The 20,408-nt window shown below is 40.1% G+C and overlaps 1 protein-coding gene across 8 annotated transcripts in view; it reads left to right on the top strand.

The window, feature by feature from the left end:
• Window positions 1–1,504: 1,504 nt before the first annotated feature.
• Window positions 1,505–20,408, top strand: part of LOC311516291 (poly(rC)-binding protein 3-like) — a 723,448-nt gene continuing 704,544 nt past the window's right edge. For 2 of the 8 annotated variants that reach the window (XM_084620197.1, XM_084620201.1), the window contains exon 1: window positions 1,508–2,003. The gene's annotated coding sequence lies outside the window, so the exon portion shown is untranslated. Of the gene's footprint in view, window positions 2,004–20,408 lie in introns of all 8 variants that reach the window. The other 6 variants (XM_084620199.1, XM_084620200.1, XM_084620207.1 and 3 more) reach the window with 5 other exon arrangements.

The following is a 20,408-nucleotide window of genomic DNA, read 5'->3' as shown; positions in this document are numbered from 1 at the left end:
GGGCCATGCTTCTGTATTAAAGATAAAGTTGAATGCAGTTTCCTACTATTAATGCAAATAAGTGCAGCCTTTCGTCTCCTGGCATGTTGTCAATGCAATCAGTGACATTACGCAAAGTTTGGGTGCTACTGACATACAGCATATTCCTAATAAAAAGTCACTTGTCAAGCCCTTGGTGTGATGCCCTGGCCTCCTTAGCTTTTCCAGAGTTCCACTTGTAAATCTGTTTACCCCAGGGATGCTGTGTATTGATTCCACATAGCAAAGAGTGTTCTGTGGTGACAGTGAGTACAAGGAGAGCTCAGATTTCAAATCAAGATGCCTTAAAGGGACATTCAGATCCCATAAATGCTAAAACTGGCACTCAGGCATATACATTTCTTCTGAAGTGTCAGGGATCATCACAGCTGGAGATGGGACATTGGACTGGGAGGACCAGGGTTCTGAGGTGGCACCAGGCATTTTCTCTTGCACATGCTTGGCGGGCTTATTCTTGCTAACATGCTCAGGGTCTCACTGATTGTCATATGTGCAGTTGGGAAGGAATTTTCCCTCAGTTGAGATTGACAGTGACCTTGGGGGTTCTTTGCCTTCCTCTGCAGTGTGTGGGCACAGGTCACTTGCCAGGATTCTCCGGGTATATCACAATCATTTCCCTACCATTGTAGTGGGCCTCATGCACTGCTGCACCGTGGTGCCTCCTGTTCTCTGCTTGTGGCACATAGTAATTTAGTCTCCTGTGGGCTATTTAGTCTAATGTTGGTTGTTGGGTTGAGTGTGCAGCTGCTGGTGGTGTTGGTGACCTGTGATATACAGGAGCTCAGACTAGATAATCTATTGGTCCCTTCTGGCCTAAAATTCGGTGACCCTACGACCTTTCCATTTCATAGGCCGGGTTGTCCTCTCACCCCCAGCAATTCAGCAGTGGCTCTATGGAAACAAGTGAAGTGACACCCTCTCAGTGCCTCCAAGCCTGAGAGGTGGACACGCCAATAACCCCCACACATCTGAAACCTGGCACCACTCTCTGGCTAGGCTTTCCTGGGGTCAGCCTCCAGCGCTCAAAGCAAAGCCCTGGCCTTTGGGAGGCTGTGTCATCACCCTGGTAGGTCAGCCCCCAAAGCAGGGGGGGCTAGCCCTTCTCCTGTGCAAGAGCGGGCGGGCCGGCTGCCTGAGCCCGAAACCAACTACAGGAAGAAGAGACTGGGACCCCCTCACGTCCCCCTCCTCATTCCATCACCCCTTCTCTCCCCACGCCCCTTAGATCCCTTCCCTTACCGCCCAGCCCCAGCCCCCTCTGCCCGCCAGCCAGGGCCCGGCCCCGCGGCCCCACCCCGGCGGGGCAGGGCAACGCCCCCTCCCGCTGGTGCATCGCGGCCCGCCTGGGCGAGGGGCCAGGGCTGCCAGCGAAGCTCGGCCAGCTCAGCAGCAGCGGCGGCGGCGGAGCCTGGGGAAGGAGCCAGCGAGCGCGCCTGAGCGCGGGCGCGCGGGCGCGGGAAGGGGGCAGGCGAGAGCGGCGGCAGGAGGAGCAGCGGCTGGGCTGCAAAGCCACAGCGAGCTGCGGGAGCCCGGGGAGCGCGGCGGCAGCGGCAGCAGCAGGGATATAAGCCACCGCGAGCCGCCTTAACGCCGCCCCGCAAAGCCGCCCGCCCGGGAAATACACCCAGCAGCAGCCACCCAGCGAGAGGCGCTGGGAAAGCAACAAGCAAGCGCCCACCTCGCCGGGAGCCTTCCCCCCAGCACCGACGCTCGAGCTCGATTTGGCATCTGATTGTTTTTTTCTCTTCGCACCCCTCCTCCCCCTTGGGGGTTCTCCCTTTTCCTGCCAGACTGACTCGCACCCTCTCGATAATTTATCCCCCCTTCGTTTTTTTTTCTCTACTCTTCTCCCTGCTTCCAAACCCTGTGTCTGTGTGTTTTAATAACATCACAACCTCTGTTTAAAACAAACCAACCAACCAAAACCCTTCCTCCTCTGACCCCATCCAACACCCCTTGTTAAGGTGAGTTGTGTCTTTTCATCACTTTTCCCCCTTGTGTGTTATTTCCTCCACCCCCCACCCGGGCAGCTTTAGGGAGAAGGGCGGGTGGATTTCAGGGGGATCCCAGCATGTTTGCAACGCCTTTATTTTCCCTTCTGCAGCCTCAGCATCATTCCGCCTTGCTCCTTTATCCCAGGGATGTAGCCGGCTGATGAAAGTGGGGAGCTACTCTTCCTTTGCCCTGCATGCTTGGGAGCAACTGCAACAGCAGCAGCACAAAGCTTCCCCTCTCGCCCCCCCCCTTCTGTTTGTTTCTTTCTTTTTGCTTGGTTTCTGGTTTTGAGCAATTCTCAGGGGACTTACAAAGAATTGCATGTGAGGTGAGGGAGAGCGAGCGTATGTGTGTGCTGGGAGGGTGCATTTGTACTTGTGTTTATGGGATGAGCGATACAGCTTCCAAACAGCCACGGTATACAGGGAGAGGGGGACAGCAGAGATTGTTGATGGAGAAATTGATGAGGGCTGCAGGAAGGCTGCACAGCTCTTGAAATGTTCGCTCCTTGTGCTCCAGGACACCTCCTCTTAAATCATAACTGGCACCTTAATAGTGATGGCTCCCACTCTTCGGCTGGCGTCTCAGTGGAGTAGTGAAGAGAGGAAAAACTTTAGTGCTACCTCATTGTTAGTGTTTTGTTCTAGCAGTGTAAAATTTTAATCCTGCAGGGATGTATGGTGAAAATAGGACTGCAATCCAGAATAAACGGATCGTTGGGTGTCACATGCTCGTTTTCAGTTACAAAACAGATACAGAGCCTTATTACTTTTGTCAGCTATTAGAAGTATTGCAGCCAGGTTTACTTTCCAATTGCGAAGTTGTATTAGACTGTTTTCTTCAGCTGTTCAGTTGACTGTTCCTATAAGAGCATTGAAAACAGACACTTATTTCTGCAGTAAAATAGCCTATCTTAAATGTCTTGGGAAACAACTTTTTTTTTTTTTGTTCCGGTTGTTGGTTTTTGTTTTTGGGGGGGTTTTTTTAGTGGCTATCAAGTAACATATCTGTCCCAAGGAATTTTTACAGTTTTTGTGTGCCTTCAGCTATTTTACCTAGGTGTTTGAATTGGAGTAGTGTAGACTTTAGCTGCATTTTGATAAGGTGTTAAATCATAACTTGCAGAGATGCTATTTGTAAGGTGCCATTCAAAACAAAGCAAAATAACAACCCCCTAGCTCTTCTCCATAGACTTTTCACAGTGGTATTTGTATCAAAAATAGCATGCTGTTTCCTTAAAGAACTGGTAACATTTAAAAAAAACAAAACAAACTGGGCATATCATGATAAACAGCTTAAATATTCATAGTTCAAATACTGTTATATTAAATTTTCTGATGTGTAAAACTATGAATTTGCATAGAAGATCAAATAGGTCTACTTTACATTAAAATGCATTTTGTTTGGACATTTTAAAAACATATTGAATCATTTTTGCATCTCAAAGTTTAGACGTGAACTAAAAAGATTGCTACTACCTGTAGTTAGAGGCCTTCATAGTATGGATTTTTATAATGAGTGCAATACTTCTTGTTTTGATGGCAGTAGAATACATTTATCGTACCTGTCTAGTACATGTAATTTTAAAATAACCTATCTTTCCACATGCTATATATGGATGATGTTCAGCAAAAATGATCAGTCATGGAAGTATTTTTGTTATGCTAATAAGAAGACATCTTTGATCATTTCTTTTTCTTGTTAGCCTAATTAAAATATTTTACACAAGTTTGCTTTGGGGTTTTTGGCCACAAATGTCAAGTTGTAGTGAAGAGAGTGTATGGCTATGTCTTTGGTTGATTGTGTCATTCTTAATGTCCATGATAGCGTGGGGAAAAGTAAAATACTGAAGTGCTTTGTATAGGAGGTATTCAATGGTGTGAGAAAAAGAGGAAAACCAGACAAGTGCATAAACAGTTACAAAATAAAGCACACAATATTAGAAGTATACATGGAAGCTTGTAAACAGCTCTGTTGCTAAACTCCAATTACTGTTTAAACACAGTATTTATGGTGAATCTCTATTCAATATCATGCTAGTTTTAGTTTTGTAGATTTTGTGTTGTTAAAATCACATATGGCCCAGGGCACTTGCTCCTTTGCTATAAAAGCCCTGCCTAATGGCTTGATCCTGAGAAGTCTAGAATACCTACAGCTCTCCTTGAAGTTACTGGAATTTGCAAGAGCTCAATACCTTTAAGGATCAGGCATTTTGTCTTCTCAAGAGTTAGGATTTATCCAAAAGATAAAATTGTCAAGGTCTTTAATGAATCACTTCATTCAGATTTTATGCAGAGCGACATACATAATCAATGTGTATTTGAATATGTTTGTTCTATCACAAGAAAACTAGTGTGTCACTGGACATGAAATTTTAGTATTGTTAATCTCAGACGTTTTTAAATTCTTCAGTCATTTGTAAAATAGAAAGTGTTCACTAGTTAAATCTATTTTGTATATTGCTGTAGTTAGTTCATTATTACTATGGGCAAGGCATTTAAGAAAAAATATATAATTTAATGTATGAAAATGCAGAGGAAGGACTGAGTTAATCTGTCTCCATGTCATAACAGACTTGAAAAAGAGTGATGTCTTCAGTTGTATATGGAAACCATTTTTTTACCAACTCAGTTTGGATGTAGTGTCCATCCATTTGGCTGTCACTTTTTAAAACCTAAGAAGTAGGGTTAATTTAGGGCCCAATCCTGCTCCCATTGAAGATTTTCCCATTGACTGCAATGATATCAGGCTTAGGCTCTCACAAATTGTTCAGTGAAGTGGTACCTTATGGTGAAGCTTTCTTTTAATTTATTGTTTGAGGATTGGGTAAAACGTGGATTTATTTACCTATCAAGTTTTTTGTTACTTGTAAAACATGCCCATTAAAATCCTAAACTACTGTTAAGGGAACTAATAGGAATAGTTATGGAATTTAGAAGTCTGGCTAACTTTGTAGGACTTGTTACAAAAATAAGGTGGGGTTGTTCTCTGTTGTCATCTAACTAAAATGATTTTCTTGTAATTTTTGTGCGTCATTGTTTTTCTACAGGTTCTATCTGAAGTTGTATTTAGACGTTCTATTCTTTAACATATTTCCATTACTGAAGAACATGAATGTTCTGTTTGTATCTTAAACTACAGCTACTTTTGTCAGTTTCAGTAGACTTTAATACAATACTTGGTTCTTCCTTACGGGGAAAATTTGTCATAAAATTTAAACTTTTTTATAAAGAAAATTATATTAATTGTGTACTCCCTTGCATTTTTTGCATTGGAAATTAGCAAAGTTTTGTGTTGGAGCCATGCAGTTTATAATTAGAATAAAATGTTTCAAAATAGTAGTGTGATACATATGAAAACTGCTTAACACATTTTCCCCTACAGTATCACACTTTGTTGCTAGTTTAGAATGGTAATATATGTATGTCTCACTCTGAACGCACACTTGTAATTTAAAAAAAAAGATGTTAAAATGCATCAGATTATTTTATACAAAATTGTCAGTTTACTTCTTAAAATTTTGTCTATTAGGAATAATATTTTAGTAATAAATGACATTTTTCTGCCATATATGCTTACACAAACAGGATAATGAGTGCTTAGCTTCAGGGAATTGTATGTAGCCCTGTTGAAATATCAAGCTCTGAACTGGGCTACATGTAGTTAGATTCCCAGTGCTGTGGGTGAACTTGAGTGAATGGCAATAGTGACAACTTTATGTACCTAGACATCAGTGAAAGGGACTGACTGCCTCTTGGGGAAAACAACATATCAGAGGAAGGGTGTTTGAGCAGCATTATGCTGTAGGGCTAAAAACACCAAGTGGTTGTCTCACGTTCAACATTATTGAGGGTCCTCTGTTTCAAAGACAGTGTTCATAATGATCTGTTTAGTTCTTCTTTGGATTATAATAGATCTGGAGATTTAAAAAGAAGTTCATAGTAGTACCAAACAGCTTCTCTATTGGGAAGCATATATAGGTGGTCAGTGGAAAAATAACTGATTATATTATTATTATTAATACACCTATCTGACACTTTTTAAATTACTTACATATTCAATACATTTATATACAGCTTATATCTCCTGTTCACTTATGTAGGTTTGAGTTGGCACAGTTTATGGGGGGAGCGTATGCAGGGCGGGAGGGAAGCAGAAGAAACATTAGCATTAAATTTTCAAAATATTAGAATGAAGCCAAAAGAGCCAAAGACATTAATAACTACAGAGCCAGTGGTAAACTGGGTTGTAAAGTGTATGAGATTTCAAACAATTTAAACCTTTTTGACAGTAGACAAACATTTACAGTGAAGAAACCTGAATTCATAGTGAATACACTTTCTTTCCATAGGAGATTTTAAATAAATATATTTTAAATATATTAAATATATAATACCGCAGTTATGCCTTGAGTTGCTCACAGAGTATGTGGAGATATTAATCTTTGATCATGCATGTAAGTACTAAAAATTATTTAAATACTGTGATCAAATGGAAAAATATATATTTGATAAATGTCGTATTGCCTGCAAGTGTAAGATAAACTCTGGTTTTTGTTTTTTTATACCAAACCTCATTTAATTGCTCTTTCTAATTTCACTAAAGAAGAAGAATAAAAAGTACATATCTTATTTTGTTAATTTTGGCTGTGTTTTTTCTTTATGTTCCTCTAAATAAAATGTTTAATTACTTTATAATGAAACTTTTTAATAGGCAATTGATTTATGATGAAAACTCAGCCCTTTTGACAGTTGTTTCTAAAATTCCGAATGGTAGTATTTTACTTTATGTAAATACTTTCTTCAGTCACATGCCTCATACAGATAATATTCAACATCCTTTCGATCTCAGTGAGACTTTACATGCAGGTGAATATGCTATTATAATTAGTTACCTGGAGCTCCAGCAATGATGCTTTTTGTTTGCATTTGTCATATAAACATTTTAAGCAAATAAGAGAAGTTGAATTATGTAAACTCCCATAAAATTAAATAACCTGTCAATGCCTGGTTCCCTTATCATTCATACCATTTGCCAGGAGTCTTTTCATATGGGCTCAGATCAGCATAAAATACATCTACATCCAGCCTTAGCAATCAGATCGCAATATCCTCGGTTCCCACTGGCTGCTCCAGGAGTCTAGAGAGTGCTACATCCAGCATTCAGTGGCCACAGGAGGCTGAAGAGAGGGAGAGAAGAGGAAAACTAATAGGGTCTGAGTTGGCCTGTGAAGGTCTTATGGGGAAAAAAATCTACCTTCATAATGCAAAAGCCAGTGTCTGGCCATGGAAGCTATGTATTTTGGCCTGAAGAGTATTTATTACTATGTATCACGTAAAATCCCAACTGCCTAGTGGTGACAAAGAATCCTAGCACAAAAATTATTTAATCTTATACGTGCTATAATGTGAGTATAAAAGAAGAAGGGTACACCTGTATAACTTACATTTAGATTGCTGTATATGGGATATGAATGGTTTTCTGTCCTGGTACAGTGTATTAGTCCATTTCATTTGCTTACCTTTTGAAAATGCAAATAAATTTTAAGGAAACAGCAAAAACTAGGACATTCAGAGTTAATTCTGATGCACAATTCCTAAACTCCTCCATGAAAGAGATGTGGGCTGATCACAGACCTGGGAGCTCTGTGGTATTGGGCAAAGTTTTTGTACGCTGCATTCTGTATCTGTGAAATGGGACAGTACCATTGGTTTGGACTGAATTCTGCACCTCTTATTCACATGAGTAGTCCCATTGACTTCAGTGGGTCTACTTGTCTGAGAGAGGGATTCAGGATCAGGGCCTGGATTTGTGAAGTAGTTCCAATGTGAAAAATGCAAAGCATTATTATTGTTATTATTATCCCACTGAACCATATATTACATGATATATGATCATGCCCCTGGCATTCTGCCGCATACTCGACCTAATTTTTTTGGCAACATCTCTTGATTTCTGCAGCATACGAGTGCTGAGTTCTGTAGCAGTGTGAAATACATTGAAGGCCTTTTTCAAAAACTAAAGTCTAAATAAAGAAAACCGTGATGACATTTTAAATATATCACTTGTAAATTATAACATGGATTTGGGGGTTTAGTGAGTTTATATTTTCTGAGTGTTTATTTCCATTTATGTGCATGAAAATATATCTTCCATTTATTCTCTCTCTTTTGTGTTCTTATGCATATTTTCACTAAAGCCATAAAAATACTGTGTAAATCCAGAAGCAGATACTCACTGCTTTACAGCATTTTCCGTCTTCAGAGATGTTACAGGCATTAACTAATTAGCCATCATAACAATCCTTTGGGTTTTGTGACAGAGAGACAAAATACTGAACAACAGCAGCAGTAAAATGAGAGAGACTAGGGCAGATGATTTATTTTCTCTCCATTTTCTCCCCATAGTGATTTCTTTGGGATGACGACAGTAGAGTAGAGAATTTCCATGTGGATTTGGAAGCTTCCACTTCATCGGGTTAGTTTACTTAAGACTCCTTACTCTTTCTGTGTGGGGAGCACTGTTTTGATTGTCACTTTGTGGGGGAGTGATTGGTGTGATTCCCTTGCCTGCAGTCTAAGAGAGCCTGCAAAGGAAACAATTTTGTGATTCCATGACCATAGGTGAAGTCCACAGTGCCATATGTATAAGATCACCCACTTTTCTGAGATCTCCCTAATGCACATTAGAAAGGCACAATGGGGTTATATCTTCAGGACCAAATTTTTCAAGCCACTTCTAAACTTGTGTATGTAGTTTTGGTGTACAGTCATTTGCAACCCTCAACCCGCTTTCTATTGTATGAGCACTTATATATTCAAATTGGATAGTTAGACTAGTTGTTAGTAAATCAAATGGATCTGAGGGAAGGATTTGTCAAAATAGGGGGGAAAGCATCTTTGCAAATGTAAGGAAGGAAGCAAGTAGAGATGATTAAAGATAGGTAAGAGGGATTGAATGAGAATGAGGGAGAAGGGGAACCCAAGATAGATTGAGATGTTAGAGGCAGAAATACAAGGGTAGCCTCAGAGTCGGAGGCTGGCATGAAGAAGGAGAGAGTGGAACTAGCGGGAGGAAGAAGAGGAGAGGGAGACAAGGCAAAATGGTTCCTGCTGGATTAGAGTTAATTTTGTTGTTTAAAATATTGGCAAGATTCTGGTTCAGAAACATACAGCGAAGGAGTGAGTTGGGAAAAGAAGGTGAACTCAGTAAGGTGAAATTGAGGAAGAGTTACGTGATACAGGTTTTATAACAAGCAATGTTTAAAATATTACCTACAAATAAAATATTTTAAAAGAATGTTATTGAGGCTACAAAGGCAAGCACTCAAACCTTAGGAAATGTCAATATTTAGGTAGCTCATGCAACCTTAATTCAGCCCCCTTGTGCATATGCATTATGATACAGTCTTTAATTACAAGATTACCTAAATTTTTTTTCCACAGGATCCCTGCAACAGACACAGGGTTCTAAAGGTTTTAGGAAAACACTATCTCTTACAGCCAGATGCTCAATGCCTCATGACATTTGTAGAGGAGAGCAGGGCCTGCCACTTTCAGCTTACTTTGCCTTATTGGATCATGAATAACAAAGCACTGTGCTCAGCAATCCTACTGGTAGCTCAGCGCTTCTCTCTCACAACCTTCATCCATGTCTCTGCAGGGCTGAGCCTTACTGCGTTTCACAGTGATTTGTACTGTTTTTAAAAGCAAACATTTAGGATCCCAAAATAAAACGTCTCTCTTTAACTTCTTGCCTCGTAATGGTATTCACAGTTTATTATATGCGCATACACATTTTAACTTTTAACAGTGAAGATCTAATATATACAGTAAAAATGCAAATAAAATATCTTGGGGGACAAGATTTAAAATATTTAAAAGTTAAAAGATTTAAAAGTTCCAGAGAGAGATCTTCACAGTGGTCTTGACTTCTATGCTTTTTATATTTGCTAGGGGAGATTCATGCTGCGCACATACATGCATGCCACAAATAAAAAAAGTGGAAACAGAACAGCTGTGTTTTCCCAGAACAGGAAGGAATAAGCTGCTGGGAGACCCCATAGGGCTTGTCTAGACTAAGGTAAAAGATGTATTTTTAAAACATGTTAACTGACATGATTACATAAAATATTTTAAAAATCTAATGTAGACTTGACAAGTTGTATGTTAGTTGATACACCTGGTCTTCACCTTGACCAGTTAACACATTTTAGGGATTTTAGAGCTTTGAGCTAACATCTTGTAAAACTACACATCTTTTTCTCCGATTTAGACATACTCGCAGAGGGTTGTATCCTCCTTGCATGATGTTAGAGCACTGCTCTTGTGGGGGACTCCTGTGTTGCTATGGAGGGTGGTTTTAGTATTAGGGGGAGGTAGAATTAGATGCTGAGGAGCTCTGCTCCTGTACCTGCTTCATGGCATGTGGGAGGAGATTCCATATGTCAGTCCTGACTCCCATGGAGTTCTTCTGTACAAGGCCCTTTACTCAGGTCTGTCTTTGGGGACAGGATTTTCACTCAGGCACATAACAGCATTCTACAGAAAAAAGTGTTAAGTTCTCTAGTGTTTATGAAGACAAATTTTTGCTTAGATTATCTTTAGTTCCTCATATATAATAATCCTATGTATTTCTGATATTCTTAGCAAGATGGAGATAATCTTTGTGTATAGTTTGAATCAATTTTGTTTCTGCACTGGATTTAAATTTTAATTGGTGGAAGCTGGTACTTTAATATTTAAACAGTTTAAAGATTCCAAACGTAAGTATAAAAATGGCCAGTTAACTATCTAACGCTGAGCAAAATAATTTCCCATACAACTGTAATCAAGTTTGGAAACCTTTAAATTGATCTTAGAATTTGATATATTAAGGTCTCAATTTTGGAGTTATTTACTAACTTAAATATGTTGGGTTTTTTTGAGTATCATCAGTATAAGTGAAAAATAAAACAAAAAACCTTTCAATGTTGCAGCAATTTAACTGAATTTGCATTATTTTGAAAAATGAAGGTAACTAGTACATAATATTCTCAACCTGCTTTTGTATTTTTTAAAAGAAGCTCACAGACAAGTCACACTTTTGAGGCTTTTACATTGATTGAAACTTTAAAGTGATTGCACCTATGCAAGAAATATTTTAACCATAGGTTAATGCATAGGTGCTGGAACTGCGGGACGCTGCTGCGTCCCCTGGCTTGAAGTGGTTTCCGTCATATACAGTACAGGGTTTACAGTTTGGTTCAATGGCTCTCATCACCCCCACTATAAAAATTGTTCTAGCACCCCTGAGGATGGTGATTAGGTTGATTTCATGAGGATGGTGATTAGGTTGATGTGACTTTTGGTGCTTTGATCAGATTCAAGAATCTATTAACCAAAAAAGAATGATATGTTAGACAATACTGCATTATGCAGGTAAATTATGTGATACAGCATGGCCAGAGGGCAGCAGGAGAGTGGTTTTTTTTTTTTTTGAGCAAAAAAGGTGTTTTTATTTGCATAACACACTTAAAAAGTAAAAATAGCAGCATATGCAATGTGTGACACAGCAGCCAATCACAATTGTTTTCGCATTAGCTTCAGGGGAGGGAAGTGTTCAAGCTTGCCTGGGCCCAGGGCAGGGGGCTTCCTCGACTCTCGTGATCTTCCACCCTTCCGAGTTACCTGGTGGCCCAGAGTAAGGGGGCTTCATCGACTCTCAAGGTCTGCCACCCCCTCGAGTTACCTGGCGCCACGCCCAAGTGTCACCAACAATTCCCTCCTCAGAGAGCACCCAACAAGAGGGGCAGGCTGTGGGGTGGACAATCCGGTGGGGGGGGGCACGTGCACCCATGTGTGAAAGGACCCCTCTAAGGTGGTGGTGTCCGCAGCAGCAATGGCTGGGGTCCCTTACTCTCTCCCCCGATCAAAGGGTCAAACAAAGGGAACCGGACAGGGACACCGAGCAGAGAACCTCAGACAGCACCCCCCGCTCCTCAAAAGCATCAAGGGAGTTGGTGGACGCTGCCCAGAGGAACTCCGCCCGGATACATGAACGGACCGAGGATCGGAAAACGGCCCCACAGTCAAGCAGGAGAGTGTTAGAAGGGAGCCTTATTCCCTGTAGAGGGAAGAAAGTTTGCTATAGATTAATTAAAGCACCTGAAGCCAATTAAAGCACCTGAAGCCAATTAAAGCACCTGAAGCCAGTCACCTGATAAAACCCCCGCTTCAATCAGACAAGGGAAGGAGTTAAAGCAGAGTGGATTGGTGTTGGAGGAGAGAGCAGTTTGGAAAAGTTGAAGCAGAGTGGATTGGTGTTGGAGCAGAGAGTAGTTTGGAGGGAAGCAGCGGAGAGTCTGGAGAAGTGCTGCGGTGGGCTAAGATGACCAAGACCCTAGGTAAAGGGACATCTGGTTTGTGCAGAGGGAGGGCAGGAAGCCCCACAAGCTGAAGGGCAGGAGAGGGAAGTAGCTCAGGGGAAGGAACCGCTAGTTCAAGCGGTTTACTGCTATCCCTAGGGCCCCTGGGCTGGGACCCAGAGTAGAGGACGGGCCCAGGTCCCTCCCTCTCCACTCCTCTCCTTTAGGACACTAGTGGGGCAGTTAATACCCCGGTTCAGGGGCGAGAAACGGTGCCCTGAACCCTCCCCAAGAAGAGAAAGCGCGAGACCCATCAAAGTAGTGCCAGCAATTTGCCACAATTAATATTTAACGAATGTGGACTTTTATGTGTTGTACTAAAAAATCTAACATGAGAGGCATGTAAATTCTATTAATAAATAATACAAAATCTAATACTTTTCATAAAACCTGTTTGGCCTTGTAATCACAAGATAAAAAGATATACTTTTATCATGTGTTAGGTAATACGTGAATACGTAATAATTGAAATGCAGTAAAATCCTATTGTGGACAAGGCAGTCGTCGTTTTAACATGTTAGTAGGTCAAGGTACAGGCTTGAGGAGAGTCTAGTGTTTACGTGGACCTGCTAACACATGTTAAAACTACAGCTGCCTTAGCCACAGTAAGATTTTACCTTGTATTAGTTGCCGCAAGTTAGCTCGTATGGTAAAAATCCACCTTTTTTTCCTGGCATGGATGCAGCCTTTGTATGAGAGAAACAGTGTACAACATTAAGGGCTCAATTCAACAGTTACATAAATGAATAAATTTACTCACATGAGTTGTCCCATTGAGTTTAATGGTCGTACTCATGTAAGCACAGTTACTTGTGTGTGCATTTGTAGGATTAAGCTCTAAGATTATAGGACCAGATCTTGTCTTGTACACCTGGGCCTGGAGGAGACGCTTTGTAAGTCGATCCCACCCCACTCATGAAGAACAAGGAGTCATTGACATTCTTGGCACCCCTTTCCTAGAACTCCATGAATTCAAGGTCAGTGTGGGGTGAAGAATGTGATCTGGGTAGGCTGCAGGCAGGGAACATGCATCCCTATGCTGGGGAGGATTGGGTTCTGAAAGATGCTCATTGTCCTCCATTCAGCACTGCTAAGATTCCACAGAAAAGCCAATACAGCCTGGAGTTGAAGGGCACAGAGCAAGCATGGGATCTTTTACTGCAGCCCTATATGAACAAGCAGAGTGACTTTGATACAGCTGAAAAAAAGTACAGATAAGAGGTCATCTGGTAGCTGGAATTTTCAGTGAGGAACTTTCAGAAAAATTACAGATAATGTCTGATCTAGCTTTGGGACAGACAGTGCAGCTGGGACTAGAGCTGGTCAGAAAAAGGCTTGTCAAAAGTTGGTCCCTTTCTTTTTGTTGAAAACTTTTGAGTTTTGAAATGTTCTGACTTGTTGTAGAGCTATCGAAAAACAGAATACACTTTTGTGAAAAATGTACTCTATTGTTTGAGGAAAAATTTTGAAAATCAATTTTTTTCAACAAGCTCTAGCTGGAATGGCAATCAGTGCATACATGGCATAGAAAATAGTTAAGGAAATTATTTAGATTTCCATTCTTTCATGGGGATTTAAACCACAATGATTAAAGTTATTTTTAAAACAATGAAAATTACCTCAATCGTGTAATCTAAAGCCTCATACTGAGCCTAATGTACATGCAGAGTCATATTTAATTCACACAGTGATGGTGTTGATGAGTGATTTAACAGTGTGATAGACTTATCTTTTAATTTTCTGACTTTAGTTAGCTCACATTAGTATTATTCAATACACCACATGCATTTTGATTTGTAACTTGCTAGTTTTTAACTTGTTTAATGTTTTGGTCTTGTGTGCCAAAAACAATTTATAAACCAGTTTGAAAGCTTCCTGAAAGGCTGCTCCAGATTGATTGGGGAAGTACAGTATGCCTTGTGATGGCAGCTTCTGAATCCCACTCCATTGACAATTTAGTTTCAGGAAGTCAGGCATTTTGTGCTCAAACAGCCTAGCACAAATTGTTTCACATGATCTGAAGACAGTGGAGTCTGTCCTGCTGGCAGCTTTCTTCCTGTTGGCCAGCAAAGAGATCAATGGGCTAAACAGTTAGGGTGGGATTTTCAAAGGGGCCTAAGATATTTGGATTCCTAGCTCCTATTGACTTTAAATAGGAGTTGGGACCCAGATCCTTGAAGGTATTTAGGCATCTAACTCCCATTAAAAGCTGGAGGATCTGGGCCTGGATCCTAACTCCCTCAGACCCCTAAGAAAAGCCCAGCTTCATCTTCTGTCTCTCTAGGTTTTTAAATGTGAATGGTTTAAACCTTCATTCGGACATACTATTGTTTTTAGTGCTCTTCGGCATGATTCTGCAAGATGCTGACTCTTCATAACTCCCATTGCTGTCAATACAAATTAAGGATACTCAGCATGTTACAGATCTCAGCTACTTGCCGTCTGTCATTTTTTGATAATGCAATACTAGTTTGACATTTTATTATAGCTTTTGCCACATTTTGGATAGTGAGATGCCTGTCTAAATAGCTTATGTAAAACATGTTTTCTCTGCAAAATGAAAGTTTTTATTGTGAGCTAAAGATAAATTTGAAATGGGAAGGTCTGCAGGAAAGAGAATGGTGTTTCCATGTTCTACTTCCCAGGGCCTTTCGAGCGTGTCTTCTGACGCATCAAACTTTCATTGTACTTTAATTATTGATAGGAAGCAGTTTCTTACTAGCGTAGCACTTATGCATAGTGAAATCACTTTTCAGGAGAAATTATTTCAAGTATTTTTTGGATTGGATTCAGTTTTGCAAATTGCTTGTTTTTATAGTGCCCCATAAATTAAAGCACGAATGATAAGCAAGATCATTATGCTGCCATGAATCACTCCAGTCCTAATGGCCTAATGCACTAAGCTTTAATTAGTAATATTGTATTTTTAAAAGGACAGTGTTGTGAAGGAAATGTGAATGTGCCCTGTTTTATATCTGGCTTTCCCAGAAGATTTTAAATGGATTCCTGTTCTTGGTATGTCTTTAAATAATTGATATGGCCACTTCAAGGCCTTAGTAGAGAAACAGATTATTGGCTGCCAGTGACAAAATTTGGTTTTGGCATAATTTAGCAGAGACATGGTACTGCCTACTGTGCTTCTCTAATTAGAAAGTTTGCCTAAGGTGCTTATATCAGAAAGAGTGGGGAAACATAGTGCTGGCACAACCTGTCATAACAGAGTTATTCCTGCAAAACCTGATTTATACAAGATTGCTTCTTTTAACCCTTTCACACTTCTTCAGGAATTTTCATGTGTTCTTTCAGCAACTTTCATACAGACATTTTTTTATTGATTGTAATTTGTATCATAATATCCTGCATAAGAATCTTTTCCCCCCTCACAATGCCCACAACTTGTTAGTCAACAATAATAACTCTATTTTTAACTTTTGATTGAACTGCCAGAAGTCAGTATGCCAGAACTGAGTAATAGCTCTGTGATCTTATTGCTGTCATTAAACTTGCCTTTCCCTACTGTTTGTTACCTCCTCTCATTCCACTGGGCCAGATCTTGGGTGCTAGCTGTGTTGCACCTGGTAGAGCTCTGTGGAAAGGGGGAACATAAAGGAAGCTGTGGAACATATTTGTATTGCCCAGATCCCAGGGCCCCTGGGTACCAGTCTGATCTGTTGTGCAAAATAAAGCCGCCTCATGGGCCATTTCAGTCTATCAGCTATTCTAGCTGTGTGGGATCAGCCTGATGTTATGTCTCTTTGACTATGCCCCCTTTTCACTGGTCATGCCCTCAGCTTACCCTCTACATCAGTGGCAAAAGGAGGGGAGGAGGAATAGCATAGAGCCAGCTGTGGAAGCCTTATACTGGCCAGGAATTTCCCCCAGCCAGGGGAATCCCCAGGAAGCCTGTTAAGCTGGGGCAAAGCACCCTTAGCAGGACCAGAATCTGGAGCATCATATCTAAAATTAGAATATATGTTGTCTGGAGATCATGTATTTTTATTTTGATTGCAAATCACCTAGGCTAGCATATTGTTGGTTGTTGTTAAAATAAGAAACGGTAATGAATATGATGAGTAGAGCTGGTTGGGAATTTTTCAACAAAACTTGGAAAATGCTGGTTTGTCAAAACCAAAACTTTTCATGCAAAACGGTTGGTTTCAACAAATTTCTCGTTTTGAAAAAAATGTTTTAAAATTGTGAAAACAGTTTCCGTATTTCCAAAATATTCAGATTTTTTGTTCATAAAAATTTTCAAGATTTTGACATTTCATCCTGATTCAGGATGGGAAAAATGTTGGAAAACTCAACAGTTCTTACTGGATGAGATTTTTTGTGGCTCACTCTAATTACGTTGTTTGTCTGGAAAGTAAAGTCATTCAGCTCTGGTATATTGTTCAGCATTATAGAATCATAGAATATCAGGGTTGGAAGGGACCCCAGAAGGTCATCTAGTCCAACCCCCTGCTCGAAGCAGGACCAATTCCCAGTTAAATCATTGCATTGAAGTGGTAAAACCCCTCTTGTTATGCACTGTGGCTCTAAAAAAGCAACAGGGAATGAAGGTTAGTAAGACTTTCAAATCCTTGTTAAACAATGTCACGCTCTTATAACTCGGAAGATCGACAATGATAGGATGGATCACATGTTCAAATTTATTCTGCTAAACATACAAAGTACTGTGAGAGGTGCAACTTTATATTACATGATAAAAGATCTGCTTTTAATTATTTATTACAGTTCAATAAAGGGGCAAAGTAGGTTTCATATAGACTAGCAAAACTTTTAGAAGAACAAAAACAGATATGGAGAGTGGGAGAAATAAAATGAGCAAACTACTGTGAAGAAGCAGTTATAAAAGGTTAAACTGTTTGTTTGTATTTTTCAACATTCCCAGGAAGCTCGTTGCCAACATCCCACCAAGGAATAAGAATGGATGAAACACTAAGCAATTGTGAGAGATGTCTTGCATCCATAATACATCCACTCTGACATATGCTTGTACATGAGTTTATTTAGATATTTTTGCAGCTTGGAGCTCTGAGTTATCAAAACACTTAAGCACGTGGCTAACTGTGGTTTTAATGGGACTACATATGTTCTCAAAGTTAAGCATGTGGTTATGTGCTTTGCCCAATCAGACCCTTAAGTTTAGGTAGATGACTATCCGTATCTAAACAGCAGAATGTTAAAGACAAGTGTATGAGGTGATACAGGAATGGCTGCTAGACATATTGGTGTGGGTATATAAATGCACAGGTTCAATGATAAATAATGTCTTCCTCCTATTTGCATGAAGATTCGGAATTATTGCAACTACAGACATGTTAGTGCATTTGTACCAGGAAGTATTCAGAAAAAAAACATCAAATTGTTGTCTCATTATTCTTTTCCCCAGCAACAAATACTTAAAAGTCAAACAAATCTGATTAAAACGATCAGAGACTAGGATCACCCTGGTGTTGAAATTAAGTTTAATTTCCCTTTAAGGCAAGGTTAAAGTGTTCTCATTATGGGTATTAAGATTTTTTAATGTTTAATTTCCACTGAACTAAAATTTATGGTTCCAATGAAGATCTCATAAGGGAATACTATATAAAATTTTCTTATCCTTCTAAATGATTTTGTGTCTCAGAAATTTCTGTGGGTCATTAGAGTAGCAGCCGTGTTAGTCTGTATTCTACATGCCTCCAGCTTTTACCCAGATCACACCACACGATCCATTGTCTACAGCCAAGCTCTACGATAGAACCGCATTTGCTCCAACCCCTCAGACAGAGACAAACACCTACAAGATGTCTATCAAGCATTCTTACAACTACAATACCCATCTGCTGAAGTGAAGAAACAGATTGACAGAGCCAGAAGATACAATTGACAATACCCAGAAGTCATCTACTATAGGACAGGCCCAACAAAGAAAATAACAGAACGCCACTAGCCATCACCTTCAGCCCCCAACTAAAACCTCTCCGATGCATCATCAAGGATCTACAACCTATCCTGAAGGACGACCCATCACTCTCACAGATCCTGGGAAACAGGCCAGTCCTTACTTACAGACAGCCCCCCAACCTGAAGCAAATACTCACCAGCAACCACACACCACACAACAGAACCACTAACCCAGGAACCTATCCTTGCAACAAAGCCCATTGCCAACTGTGTCCTCATATCTATTCAGGGGACACCATCATAGGGCCTAATCACATCAGCCACACTATCAGAGGCTTGTTCACCTGCACATCCACCAATGTGATCTATGCCATCATGTGCCAGCAATGCCCCTCTGCCATGTACATTGGTCAAACTGGACAATTTCTACGTAAAAGAATAAATGAACACAAATCAGACGTCAAGAATTATAACATCCAAAAACCAGTTGGAGAACACTTGAATCTCTTTGGTCACTCGATTACAGACCTAAAAGTGGCAATTCTTCAACAAAAAAGCTTCAAAAAGAGACTCCAACGAGAGACTGCTGAATTGGAATTAATTTGCAAACTGAATACAATTAACATAGGCTTGAATAGGGACTGGGAGTGGATGGGTCATTACACAAAGTATTTCCCCATGTTTATTTCCCCCCCACACACACACACACACTGTTCCTCAGACGCTCTTGTCGACTGCTGGAAATGGCCCACCTTGATTATCACTACAAAAGGTTTTCTTTCCCCTCCCCCCACTCTCCTGCTGCTATTAGCTCATCTTAAGTGATCACTCTCCTTACAGTGTGTGTGGTAATACCCATTGTTTCACGTTCTCTGTGTATATAAATCTCCCCACTGTATTTTCCATTGAATGCATCCGAGGAAGTGAGCTGTAGCTCATGAAAACTTTTGCTCAAATAAATTTGTTAGTCTCTAAGGTGCCACAAGTCCTCCTTTTCTTTTTGTGAGTCATTAGTTTTTATGTTGTACGCTGTGTTCAGTTGTGGACTAATTTTTTATGTATGTTACTCGCTTTGTTAATGGTGTTAGTTTCAGTAAGGATTTCCCCATCTTAAAGAACATTAAAAAGAATGAAGAACACTGCTCATCTAGAATGTACTTGTGTAATTGACTTATTAGAAGTTTACTGTTGGGCATACACTTGCAAGATTTTTTGCATTTCTTTTCAAAATGAATCTTGGTGCAAAAGAGAAGCTGTTTAATTGTGATATAATAATATTCCAACTTCAATAAACATCCTTTCCTCACATATTTGTTATACTTTAGAGTTACATTATGGCTTGACCCACAAGGTTGGCTAGAGCAGAGGATGAAACATGCAGACAATCTCTACTCTACCCTACCCCCAGACCTAGCCACTGGTGCAAGCCTCAGCAGGAATACTGGACCTGTGCTTCCAGACAGCTCTACAGTTTTAGTATTAGGCGTGAAGTATATTAGTCTCATCTGTCTCCTACTAATCTCTGCAATTTTAAAGTGATATTTGGGTATTTTTTTTTTACCAAAAATGTAAACCAGTAGGATAAAATATGTAGCCTTACTAAGATATATTCAAGTGGAGTAATTTTGTTTTAGTTGCTGTGTCACATTCCCTATAAAACAAACCCCTGTAGCTAACATGCATATGCTGTGAGGTCTTTGACTGTCTGGGTAATTCTAGTGTTGAAATTCCTCTCATTTCCTCCACCCTGTTGAACGCTGTAACATATGGAACCACAAAGTTGCTTGCCACTTAGAAATATTTTAAATGGCTCAGTTGCAGTACCTTCAAAAGTGGATTTTTCTAACATGCATTCTTCAAAGCAGAACTACATCTCCATATCATCATAATCATCAAAAAAAAAATCTTACCTTACCACTATGAATTCTGTCAACACCGTGATGTTTTCGATAGGGACTGTTTGTAAAAGGGGCCTGCATCCTGCTATTTAGTGTGCTGCAAACACTTCAGCATACAGGTGCATGAATAAATATTGATTTTGTTCTTCATTGGTTTAGTTAGTAAACTAAAAGGTGAC

The sequence above is a fragment of the Lepidochelys olivacea genome (assembly GCF_965140295.1).
Source record: "Lepidochelys olivacea isolate rLepOli2 genome assembly, chromosome: 2".
NCBI classification, from domain to species: domain Eukaryota; kingdom Metazoa; phylum Chordata; order Testudines; family Cheloniidae; genus Lepidochelys; species Lepidochelys olivacea.
Note: the sequence above shows the minus strand (reverse complement) of the source record. Positions and strands in the feature narration are given on the sequence as shown.